Here is a 13,258-nt window from a genome sequence, read left to right as displayed (position 1 = left end):
GTTGTTGCTGTGATTGCCTTTGGGGTCTTCTTCATAAATTCTTTCTCTAGGCCAATGTCTATAAGAGTTTTTCCAATATTTTCTTCCAGAATTCTAATAGTTTCAATACATATTTTGTATGTTATATGTATTATATACTGTGTTCTCACAGTAAAGTAAGCTAGCAAAAGAAAATGTTATTAAGAACATAATAAAGAAGAGAAAACATATTTAATATTCATTAAGTGGGAGTGGATCATTATAAAGGTCTTTATCCTCATTGTCTTCAAGTTAAGTCAGCTTAGGAGGAGGAGAAAGAAGGGGTGTAGGTCTTGCTGTCTCAGGGGTGGCAGAGGAGGAAGAGCTGGAGGAGGTAGGAGAGAAGGAGAGGCAGGCACACTTGGTGTAACTTTTATTGAAAAAAATCTGCATATAAGTGGCCTGCACTGTTCAAACCTGTGTTGTTTGAGGGTCAACTTTACATTCTTCCCATGTTAAGCACAAGTATAGTATTTCTATTATCTTTGTATAGTCTTTTTATTAAATACATGTGAATCAACTTCTGCATGTTTAAAATGATCTTATTTATCAATTACTACATTTATCCTTTATAATCATTATTTGATTGTGTCAGTTATATAAATATATGTTTATCAATCTGCATTAGTGATTCAGACATGAATTCCCAGAACTATCATCTTTAAACAAATTACCAGATGTCGATGTTAATGCTGTAAGCAACAAGTAGAAGCTAGGAACACACATACGAGTTTGTGTCACAGTAATTCAGTTCCCTATATTTTTGTGTAATTTGATTCTCCCCTTTCAAATCTTTAGGATAGACTGCTGCTCTCTCCAAAGTCAAATATCACACTGTGCCTTCTTCCTCCTTTGTATCTGGTGCCAACAGGGCTTCGGACATAGTAAGTGCTCAACGAACGTGCAAAGAAAAATAGAAGGGAGGGAGGATGGATTTACTAGGTGCGATGACGGCTAACGTTCTCTCTGACTTCCACTGAAGGCTCTTTGGTTTGCTTTCTGGGTGAGACCCTTGGTCCTTCTGCTGTCCCCACAGCGGCCTTGCACAGTCCCTCATAAGTGCCTGGCATACCCTCCTTGCTGTCCATCCCCTCCTCTGAATCTTGCATTACTCTCCTTTCTCTCTATGCTTAATCACATGGACCATTCATTCAGCCGTTCAAGTATCGACAGAGCATTTACTATGTGTTTTAGGAACTTGAGGTACATCAATAAACAAAACAAAGTTCCAGATCTCATGGAGTTTACGGTCCAGTTGGGGACAGAAAAAAAAAAAAAAAAAATTAAGAAAGAAAGAAATTCAGAAAGAAAAGAAATGAATATAAAATACAAAGTCAGGTTATGCAGGGCATGGGGAAGCAAGTGGGTGGGAAGGAAGGCCCCCTGGCAAGGAGATGAAGAGGTCTGGGGAGAAGAGGGCCTTGGCTCCAATCCCTGACACCGGCTCCTGCTGCCTCAGGCTCGGCACTTGCTGCTCTCTGGGCCTGGAGAGCTCTCTCTCCAGATCTTCTCTTAGCTTCTTTATCCTACTCCCTAAAATTATCTCGTCTACCATCTACCTTCCCCGGATTAGAATGTACATTTTAGGAAAGCAGGTTCGTTATAGCCTTTCCAGATCAATAGATTCTTGTTGAATGAGTGAATGAACCCAAACTCGAAAGCTTGTCAACCATGTATTACACAAAACTCCTGTCTCTCCCTCCACAGGAAATCCACTGCCCTAAACTTCTGTCATCCCTACCAGACTCACGTGCCACCTGAACTGTAACCTTTCAAAGTTTCCCCACCTGCCAACTAGATCATAGACCTCAAAGGCAGACACCAGCTCAGTACCTGTTTTATCTTCCTGGATCCCTGTCACAGGGCTTCAGAAATAAATCTGTGTCAATTTCCTGAGCACAGAAGCCAAAATCTTAAATGACACCCACTAGAGACCCTGGGGCCCACGCAGGACAGGATCAGCAGAAGAGCTGGGGTCTATCAGCCAACCCGAGATCAGCTGACTGGAAACCCTGATTCTCCACGGCACATACGACTTCAATACCTCGACCACTCACTTGGTCAGAAAATACACCCATTTGACCCATGACTCATGGGGGGTTTAGATAAGAACATTCTATTGCTTCTGCTCTAGCTCATTAACTTAAAAAGAATAAGAACAAGCTCTGGAGCAAGGATTAACGTTTGCCTTGACCTGGCTGATTTATTTTTAAGTGCTCCCAGGCCAGATCTAATACATAAAGCACACTGCGGTGGTGTAGTCCAGGCAACTAGAGTAAACTGCTTTTTCCGCTAACAGGGATACCAGTTAATACAGCTCTGTTAACAGAGCAGAGCAGCGGGCTGCCAGATGTGTACAGCTGTAAAGGTGTGCCGAAGAGTCATAGCTTACTGCTTGGCAAAAACTAACCGTGGTTCAAAGAGAGTATGTTTCACGTTTTAAAAGTGAGAAGGGCACCCCCAAAATGACTACTTCATTTTTAAAAGCCCTATTTTATGGGTTCAGTCCAATTCCATCTGTGGTCAATTTGAGGTTGCTACCCTTAGATAACCAGAGATAATGTTAAATCACCCAGGGCAGAGAGGGTGGTGAGCAGAGACCGAGAGGAAAGAACAAAACTAAAAATAAACTAAAGGCCAAGAACACCCTAGTTTGTCAATAAAATGGGTATTATGAAGAAAATGTAACAACATCGAAAAAACGTTATAATGATAAATGAAGTCATCAGGAAACACCATTGTGTCTTTGCCTAGATTAGTTATATTAAAGCATGTGCATAAATATGGGATGTTGTTAAAAGGAGATGGAAAAATAAAAGTACATTATTTGTTAGGGAGTAAGGCCCAGGATGGGGAACATTTTTAAAAAGTTCTTTTTTCCAACATGTCCATACAGTGTTACTATAATATTTTTATCATTTTAAAATAACTTTTTCTTCAAAGATCTCAGAAAGTACTGATTGCTCTCCCTAAGTTGTCATAGAGCTGTTCAACCCACCTACTTAACGTGTTAGTAAGTATTGGTTTCAATCTTCCAAGATTTAGGGTTCCCCTAACTGTGTGACTGGGTAAACTACTTATTCTCTCTAAGCCTTGGTTGGGAAATTAATAGCCACATAGTTTTAAAATCATCCATGAGCAAGATGTTGACAAATTCTAACAATGCTTTTCTTTTGGTTTCCTGGATTACAGGAGGGAGGGCAACCATCTGACTCACAGTGGTGACATTCAAAGTCAGTGCTGCTGCCCAGGGTGTATGTGCAAGAGAAGGGCCCAGAGACCACCAGACCCTGATTTACACACTTGTTTGGTTACATGTGAGCTCTGTGACTTAGCTTGGTTACCTTATCTGAGGCTCAGTTTTCTCATCTGTAAAATGGGACAAGGCTCAAAGGAGAAAAGAATTGTATGGGGTCTGGGATAACGCTGGGTAGATGGTGTGAGTCCTATAAATGTGGCCTTCCCAATGCTTATGCTAAATAAACAAGCAATAATTTATGGTGCATTAAATTATCATTAAAATGTCAGGAAGAGGAAATATTTCTTTGAAAAACTTACACTTGACCCCATTTGAGTTCTTAAAAAGGAAGAGGCAATTGCCTCCCGACGCCCAGCCACTGGGATGAGCTTCCTAAAGCACCGGGTCTTCCCTGTTGCTCCACGAAAGTGCCAAATCCAGGCGAATCTAGGGCAGAAGGCAAGGGCTGGGCTGCCTCTGGAAAGGTCAAGTTTACAGTTTAGGCCTGGAGACTTACCACGAAGAGGAGAACATAAGCCCTGAGCTAGAGACGTGTTCTAACTTTGCCGGGAAGAGCCAGCTCCTGTCCAGCCACAGCGGATGACCACTGACATGGCACAGCTCCTCGGACTGCTAGTAACCCCCAGGACTCACTTCAGTCTGTATTCCCTTCTCCCTCCAGCAAGCGTTTTTGACTGGAATTAGAAATAAGTGGTAAAATTAAGTCGCTCAGAATCTACTGACTTTCCTTTTCATCCGCGTGCATGAAATATCCAAAACGCGGACGTCAGGAACAAGACCAGAGCCTCCCGAGGGCTCTGCCTGCGCTGACGGGAAGCTGTGGAGACAAAGCCCGAGTAGAGGATGCTGTGGAAACTAAGCCAGGTCAGGAGTCTCTTTTCCGCCAAGCATGAAAGCTGCTGGCCAGGGGCAATTCGTGCAGCACACATACATTGGTGCCACCGTGCCTGGTGCTGGGGCCAGCACCACAGAGCCAGCGCCTGTAGGGGGCAAAGTGACTGCTAGGAAGTCTGGAAGTCAGACTGCACTCAAGGAGCTGCAGGGAGCGTGGCAGGCACCCCACCCACCCAGGGCCCGAGCTGGAGCCTCGGGGACCCTTCAACAAGGCCCATCCACTCCACCATCACCCCTCACCATCCCCAAGGCCACCACCCATCCTGGCCAAGCTCAGCTTCCTTCCTGGGGGGCTGCCTGTGTCCACTGTGTGCCACTCCAACCCAATCTCCCCTCGGGACCCAAAGAGATCTTTTAAAACGTGTATGAGGCCAGGCCACTCCCTGCTTCAAACTCTCCAGTGGACTCCCACCCCGCTCAGAGCCAAATCCTAACTCCCACCTACTCAAGGCCCTGCCGGCCTCTCCAACAGAGCCGCACACTCTCCTTCCCTTGCTCACGCCCCCTGGACACCCTGGGCTCCCTTGAGTGTGACCTTGCTAAGTCCGTTCCACCCTGATGGCCCTTGTGTGAGTGGCTTCCTCTGTGTGACATCCTCTTTCCCAGCTCTTCCCAAGTCTGGCATCTCTTTGCCAAACAGATCTAAGCTGACATGACTTTTCCCCCAAGAGGCTCTTCCTGACCACCCAGTTGATGGCAGTCGCCTGGGCACATCACCATGCCTTGTTTTTCTTCGCAATCATTTTGACTCTGGGCAACGTCTTTCCTTTGTGGGCCTGCTTTTCCCCTCCGCCCCCCACTGGAATCTATGCTCCAACACAGCAGGGACCGTGTCTGTCTTGATCTCTGGGTACGCAGGGCCTATGGCAGTGTCTGAGGCCCAGCAGGTGCTCCGCAGGAACTTATGGAATGAATGGATGCAGGAAGAACGTGAGCCCCGCAGAAACCAAGCCCCGGGCATTTCTGGTGAAAGATGCCAAGTAAAGCTTTTTAAACTCGACTACCCTCCACCAAAATTGACCAGAACAATAAGGGAAAATGGGTAAAAAGGGAGAGGAAAAAAATCTACTCAACAAGGAAAGTGGCCACAGCCCCACGGCACAAACAAGAAGCGTGACTACCAAACGCTGTGACCTGAGGCACAGGAACATGCTAAGAGCCAAGAGGGTGCAGTTTTCCCCCAAAGTAAGAGTCACAGTCCCGAAAAACAGCTCCTACTACCCTCTAGTTAAAGTGACAAAATGTAGGCGTGTGGGTGGGCCCTGGAGAAGTGGGGACAATGACAAAAGAGACTGGATCCCAGCAACATAGACTAGTAGGACAGGGGGCTGAAGAAGCAAGTACACTATGCAGCCATGTCCATTGTCTGTGACCCATTCAGAGGGCAGCTGGAGGTGACCTAGTGGGGAAAGACGGGAGTGGTGACTGCTGCCTGGTGGCACATAGCACAGGTGACTTAGTGACTCTTCTGTGAGCCGCTGGCCCTTGTGAGCACAAGGCAGCAATGGGAGACGTTTTCCCGGGATGCACGAACACGCAGACAGGTGTTGGGGGTGTGGGCAGATTCCCTACACCCCAACCTTAGCCCTGCCACTGCCTAACTGAGTGCCCTTGGGCAACTTGCCAGAACACACCATGCCTCAGTTTCCTCATCTGCAAAGTGGACATAATAACAGAATCAACTTTATAAGAGTTGTTGGAGGTATTAAATGAGTTACGCATTCGGAGTGGTGTCTGGCCTGTGCCAAACACTATGTAAGCATTAGCTATTGTTATTACTATTATCCCTTCTTCCACATTGTTCTTCTGCTGGGAGCAGACCCTACTCAAAGGTGAGTCCAATGCTGAAGAGAAACAGCACAGGTACTATGCATGTAAACTGCAAAATGAAAACTAATACTTTTCAAAGGAGGAAAGGAACAGAAGCAAAATCAGAGAAAGAACACATCACAGGACGACAACCCTTGAATATAGGTGCCTCGCTGGAGTCTTACAGGGAACAGCATGGCCTTGTCACAGAAACAGTCACCAGAATTCAAGGAAGCAGTATTAGAACACGCTAGGAGGAGATGAAAAGAAGATCGGTGGAGCTCGGGAAACAAATGGAAAAGGAAAAGGAACCGTCACAGAGGCAGGAACTGCAGCAGAAGGAACAACAAAAATGAACACACACATGCATACACGTATATACACACTACACACACACACCACACACATGCACATATACACACACCACATACCCACACCACACACACGCACATGTGAACACATAGGCATACACCCATGCTGAAAACACAGGTAAGGGCATGGCAGGTAGGAATCGGAAAGTCACCGAAAGTGAAGTTATTTTAAAGAAGATAATGAGGGCTGTCCGGAAAGTATCCAGCCATAATTTTCATAACCTTTCATATTACATGGCTGGATACTTTCTGGACTGCTTGTACATACTGAAGGCAAAACAGAACCAACATTACACATGCAACCGATACTCCTGAGGAAGAGAATAAAGCAAATAGAACATTAAAATATTCAAGGTTTTAATAGTTGAAACATTTCCTAAAATAAAAATTCATTTTTTTTCTCCAGACCAAAAGGACATGAATACGTATCCTGGTACCTAACCTCAAGACTGAAAAAAAAAAAAAAATCCCTAGGGCCTCCAGAATTTACCTTGGATGGGGAAAGATTCAGTCCAGCCTCTGAATTCCTGGCAAAGTCAACGCCACAGGACAATCAGCAAGTCTACGAAGTTCTAGGTGAACAAAGTTGTAAACCCCAGACTGTTACACTTCCTCAAGTTGTGCTTTAAGATCACAGGCAGCAGAGAGACACTTTCTAACATGCAAGTGCTCCCGGCATGTGGCCAGGAACCTTTGTTGACAAGCCACTAGGTGACAACATCCAGACAGCCAGAAAAAGAGCTAAAGAAAGAATTTGGGAATGGAAAGAACATGGGATACAGAATAGAAGTGAACAGCCCGGCTGCATTTCAACAGAATCTAAGTAACTGTGGCATTTATGGTCACAAAACAACGCAGATGCTGTCATCTATACAGCACAGAATAGAGTAACAGAGCTGGAGCTGTAAGTGGGGAGGGAAAGCGTCCGGGCGCTGTGTCCCCACCTTCCACAGCCAAGATTCTGGCTGAAGGTGGAGCACGCAGTTGCAGACGACGGTGGCCCTGACCTCTTCATGTTTTCTTAATCTCTTTTCTTCATTTTAGCAGTAAATTTTAGGAACAAATATCACATGTATCAAGGAAGTTCATTAATTTCTGCAGCTTCACTTGTTTTTCTTAAGTCAGTATCAAGGAACAATAAAGATTTTTTTGTATCATATGATCCCATTTTTCGTATAGTTTTTCCTGTCCCTGCATCACTGTGTGAGTCCAGCTTCCCTCTTTCTCCTCTCTGTACCTGAGCACGGAGAAGTGTCTGCAGTGGTGTTTGACGAATGTTGATGCTGCTTATTACTGAGATGCTCAGTAGTGGTTTTTCAACGTAGGTTTTGTACTTTTATGTAATGTTTTAATTTTTTATAATAAATATATTATTTTTATAAAGCTCATACACACAAACATTTACGTTTGTTTAATCCCATTTCTCCCATACTTACTTACACCCAGAGTGATTCTTGTTTTCCTCTGTTGTTTCTGTTACCTAGTTTTTGGCACAGGACCTGCCCCAGACTGGTGCTATGCGACCTGCAGAAGGGCCTGCTCTCCATGTGAAAGCTGGCACTCTCCCCCACCTCCTGGAAGAACAACCTTTCCCATCCCTGGCTTCTCCCTGGGCCTCACTGGGACCAGCACTTCTGGATGGACAGTGGAGGTAAAAGTTTGGTCAAGGTACAGGCATTGTTCTCTGGGTCAAGTTTGCTGACTGCTGCTGTGGTCAAGTGAGCTCAACCAGTCCAGACTGATACCCCACCAAACGGGCCTCTTGGACAGGAGGTACTCAGGGCCCTGAAGGCAAGAAGAATATGCGAGCCTTGGTTGAGAGCTGTTACTAATTTCTTCAACTTTTCTCTCACGAAGCAGAATTTTCCTAAACTCTTAGTCTATGCTACAAGTCCGTATGTCCCCCTGTCCTGTACCAAGGCATCCTGTATCATTACTCTTCCAGCTTAGCGCCATGGTTGAGACTTTGAGTCTGGAGTCAGGCAGACCCTGTTGCCCTGGCATGTCTCTCTGAGCCTTGTCCTCAGCTACAAAAAGGTGATAGTAATAGTTTCCTCCTCCCAGGGCTGTAGGTTTAAATGAAATAGTGCATGTGATGTGCTTAGCACAGTACCTGGCATGTGGCCAACAGTTAGTAAACGGAAGCAATCATTAACACCATGCCAGTCACACTGTGTACAACCACTGCCACCCGTCAAGAGCATATTGAGTGCTGAATAAAATGGACCATTGCTACCAATAGGACAGAGAATTGCCACCTGCCTGTCCAGCTTTTCTGCTTTCTTCAATGTGCATTTATTAATTAATTACCCATGTCCTTTAAAAGCTGGGAGACTCATTTGCATCTAATATATTAAATCTCCCTAATTGTTCTCCCTTCCTCTTCATTAGGTTTGGTGCTTTAGAAAATCTTTTAAAAGTCTGATCTCTTGACTTTCCTTCTCCTGAGCATTCTTGTCCAACCCTGCACATGGCCCCTGGCTATTCTGGAAGGTTATCAGAAGCCCTTTGCTGGTGTACCTCACTCATGTCCACCATTTGTTTGAAGTGAACCTTGCCAAAGATCTGTATGTCATCATTTTTCTAAACAGTCATATAACCAGTATATTTTTTGGGATGAGACTGTTCCTCAGTGTCCTAATTACCAATAAAAAACATTTTATGGAGGCCTGTTTTGGGTGCTGGAGATCCAAAGGCCTTAACATCCCCCGGACAATCCTGATCTGTCCCCTGCACAGTTTGCGCTAGGGTTTGGGGGTCTTCTGTGTCACCAGTCTGCTGGTGTACGGTGAGGTGGGGAGGAGAAGCAGGGGCAACCTTCCCTGTTCATATTCTTATCTGGATGGAACGGCTCTGCACGGGGACTCCCAAAGGCTGCTGGATCTTGAAGGCGAGGCTTGTTATGTGATAAAATACCTCAACCAGGAGCCAAAGGATCTTTGGAGTAAAAGAGGCAAAAAGGAGTTAACATTTGCACCCCTTTGAAACCTAGATGGGTAAATGCTGGCGTGTGGGCAGCGTGGTGGCACATATTGCCAGGAGTATGAATGAGTCCACCTGAGACAGTGTGATTGGACGAGGAGTCCAGACCTGCCACCTGTTAGGTGCATGGAGGTGTCATGGACCTCGACAGGCAGAGTGCAGTGTTCCTGGTGTCCTGTTGCTCACCCTGGGGGAAGGATTTTCTCTTGGCTGGGCTATGCTGCCTGCTGGGGTGATGGCCCTCAGGTGATGCCTGTAACCAACAAGTGGTTTGAGGCCAAAGCAAGGGCGGAAGCTCTGAATCAATATAAACTAAGAAATTAGCATCTCAGAAGAAAATGTCAAATATACAATTATTTATAAGTGGCTTATACATTCCTCATAACTGAAAAAAGAGAATGAAATTATGGAAAGTTTATATAGGAATTCTGGACAATAGCTCCTAAAGAACCCTTGCTTAGCTAGCCATCGTATGCTGTCATTTGCCGTTTATGTCAACTGGATTCATTCTTCCTTAGTGAATGTGACAACAAGGGAATTTCCAGGATCACGAAACAGTCACAAGTAGACAATTCAACAATTTTTTGTGGTGTCTGGCTGGTCTCCAACACTAATAGGGTCTTGGCCAAAGTTGAGTATTGCTGGCTCTTCCAAAATTGTCAGCAGAGTGTTCTCGATGTTTTAATTGTGTATGAGTTTTTGTCAGCAGCACAAGAAAGGTCATAATATCTTTTACTCATTTTCCCCAGTCTCGGGAAACCCTTGGCACCAGCAGCACATCCAGTTTCTGACAGCTACAGTGCACACCTGCGTCTTCAGGATGCCCAGTGGGCAAACGGCCAGCCGGGTTAAAGTTGAGGGCATATCTCGTAAATGGAATTAGCTTTCTTCACACTTCTTTCATTTGGCAAGCCTGAGCACAAAAATGCCTGGAAGGTGTGCACAGACGATGCTTCTCGTTCCTACAGCAGATGTGGTTTATAACCTAACAGACTCGGGATGTCCTCACTGGTCTTTTAGAAACTGGTTACCAAAGGCGAGTTTAAAAACAGTGTCTACAAATACAGATGCTAACCGCGTCGAATTAGCCCATGGTTCTTAGCCTTTCCGGACCCAGTTTGTAAAATGGAGGCAATAAGGCCTTATGGCCAAAAAGTGATCCATTATTGTCCAGCCGTCCAGCCTCTGAGACATGCCGGATACCTGGCAGGTCAGGAAAGCCACTGAGCAAGAGCTTGCCTGGGTAACCTGCGGCCTGCGTGGCAGTCGCTCCACATGCAGCCGGCCAAGGCTTTAGAGGTCATCACTCAATTCTGTCACCTCGGAAGTGTAACAATCAAAGATGCACCGATACATCAACTAAGTGGGAAACCAAACCAAGAAAATTCCTGAGAGACCAGGGGACCAGTGGATGCCCTGAGCCTCATATAATAGCTCCTGAGGAGGCTGAAGGGTCAAGCCCGTGAGAGCAGTTTGCAAAGCCAGCAACACCATCCACACAAGGCAGATCGCTTAAAACGCAAACAGGGATCCCAAACGTTGAAGAGCACTGGCTTGCCTTCCTGTCTTCATTGATTCATTCCATCCCTTGCACCAGGCCATCCTGATTTTCCTCCTGTTCTCTGTTCCTGGATCCACAGCCCCTGGCTGTCCCATGAGTGCCCAGGCGCTTAGAGCTTGGCCCTCGGTCCACTTCCCTATCCACACTCACTCCCTGGGTGACCTCATGTCCAGTCCCATGGCTCTAACTTCTGTTAACACCTGGTGACACCCAAATTTCTGTCTTTGGCTCTCACTTCTCTCTGGACTCCAAACTGGTATATTCAATTTAATTTCACTTAAAGGAGGAATTAAAAATACAAGTAACAAAGTGCCAGAACAATCACAAAGGCATATTGCATGGATCAGACAAAGTATCTCACGCATGACGCGTTTTTCTGGATTATGAGGCCGTGCATTTTATAATCTGAGTGCTCAGGGAAAGGCCTGCATAATTTTTTTTAAGTGTTTCACATATAGTTGTCAGTGAACTCTGCTCAATGCTGTATTTTCTTATCTACATAGTCCCTGGGTTTTGAATAGGTTGTGTTGCAAAACCCCTTTGGTAAATTAGTATTCTGGGTCTTAGGTCACAGTTTTTTTTTTTTTTTTTTTTTTTATTTCAGCAAATTATGGGTGTACATATGTTTAGGTTACGTGTGTTGCCCTCGGGTCCCCCCCCGCACCGAAGTCCGTGTTTCAAATACGTCCATCCTTCGGGTAGTGCGCATTGCACTCCTTGTGTATACAAATACCCGTCCCCTCCTCCCTCCTCCCCCCTCCTCCCGCCGCCCTTCCCGTGGTACAGATGTTTAGGTTACGTGTGTTGCCCTTGGTTCCCCCCCCCAAGTCCGTGTTTCAAATACGTCCATCCTTCGGGTAGTGCGCATTGCACTCCTTGTGTATACAAATACCCGTCCCCTCCTCCCTCTTCCCCCCTCCTCCCACCGCCCTCCCCCTTCCCTAGCATCCACTAGATGTTGTTCTGATATGTGCATTTATGTGTTGATTAGTTAATACCAATTTGATGGTGAGTACAAATGGGTCCCGTTCTGCTGCTCTTGTGGTGCTCCACTTTGGATAATGGGCTTAAGTTTAATCCAGGAAAGTGTAAGAGGTGCTAGATCACTGTCATTTCTTATGATTGAGTAATATTCCATTGTGAACATATACCAAATTTTGATAATCCACTCATGGATTGACGGGCACTTGGGTTGTTTCCACATTCTTGCAATAGTGAATTGTGCTGCCATAAACATTCGGGTGCAGATGTCCTTATCGTAGAATGTTTTGTGCTCTTTTGGGTAGATGCCTAATAGTGCTATTGCTGGATCGAATGGTATTTCTATTTTTAGCTCTCTGAGGTATCTCCAAATTCTTTTCCACAGAGGCTGCACTAACTTACAGTCCCACCAGCAGTGTAGAAGTGTTCCTGTCTCTCCACATCCTCGCCAACATTTGTTGTTTTGTGTTTTTTTGATAGAGGCCAATCTCACTGGGGTTAGGTGATACCTCATTGTGGTTTTGATTTGCATTTCTCTAATGATTAGAGATGTTGGTTTTTTGAAAAGATAAACAAAATTGACACCCCACTGGCTAGATTGACTAAAATCCAAAGGGAAAGGTCTCTAATAAACTCAATCAAAAATGAAAAAGGAGAGATCACAACAGATGCCACGGAAATACAAAACATCATTTTTGATTACTACAAAAACCTATATAGGTCACAGTTTTTGAGAGAAGTTTGGCAAGACCGTTAGCGCCCTACCTTCTCCCCTCCCTGGCTGCCAGCACCAGCTCAGGTCAGGTGCTCAAGGCCCACGTTAGTTCATTCCAGCACCAGGAGCTCTTGGCTGCCTCTCTGTGCCCGCCTCACTCACACCTGCACCACTACAGACACTGACCTGTCTGAAAACAGCTCCCATCACGACTGCTCAGAAATCTCAGCGGTTCCCTTCTGTCTGCAGAACTTAATAGGAGTATGTACCATCAGCCAGGGCAGGGCCGAGGGAAGGCCTAGTATAAGAATACCGGCTATACTTAAAATGTGAGATACCATCTTGCGTAGTATAGTTTTGGTAACCATCTCTTTTCCCTTCTTTTTAAGGCCCAAACAGCTGAAAAAAAAAACCTCTTCTCTTCGGAAAGAGAATCAAGTACCTCTTTTCTTTTTTTTTTTTTTTTGCAATATATACAGTTATATTTTAAAAATCCCAGAATGGCTCCTTATTCTCTAGAAAATAATCTATATATCTCTCATAATTCAGAATTAATTCAAAGTTTCTGCTTTGAACACTCATTTGTTGGACAAAATATGCACTGGCAGTGATGAAAGAGTTGTAAGCAAATGAATACCCAGACTTTAAACAAAACCAAAGAAACTGTT

General features: G+C 45.1%; 1 protein-coding gene across 1 annotated transcript in view; it reads right to left on the bottom strand.

Annotated features, from left to right (window-relative positions):
* CFAP221 (cilia and flagella associated protein 221) overlaps positions 1 to 13,258 on the bottom strand; it is a 99,691-nt gene that overhangs the window by 44,762 nt on the left and 41,671 nt on the right. The gene's annotated exons all lie outside the window — the stretch shown is intronic.

This window comes from Propithecus coquereli, unplaced genomic scaffold, assembly GCF_000956105.1.
Source record: "Propithecus coquereli isolate 6110/MARCELLA unplaced genomic scaffold, Pcoq_1.0 Scaffold217, whole genome shotgun sequence".
Taxonomy (NCBI): Eukaryota; Metazoa; Chordata; class Mammalia; order Primates; family Indriidae; genus Propithecus; species Propithecus coquereli.
This window is presented reverse-complemented; position numbering and strand designations above follow the sequence as displayed.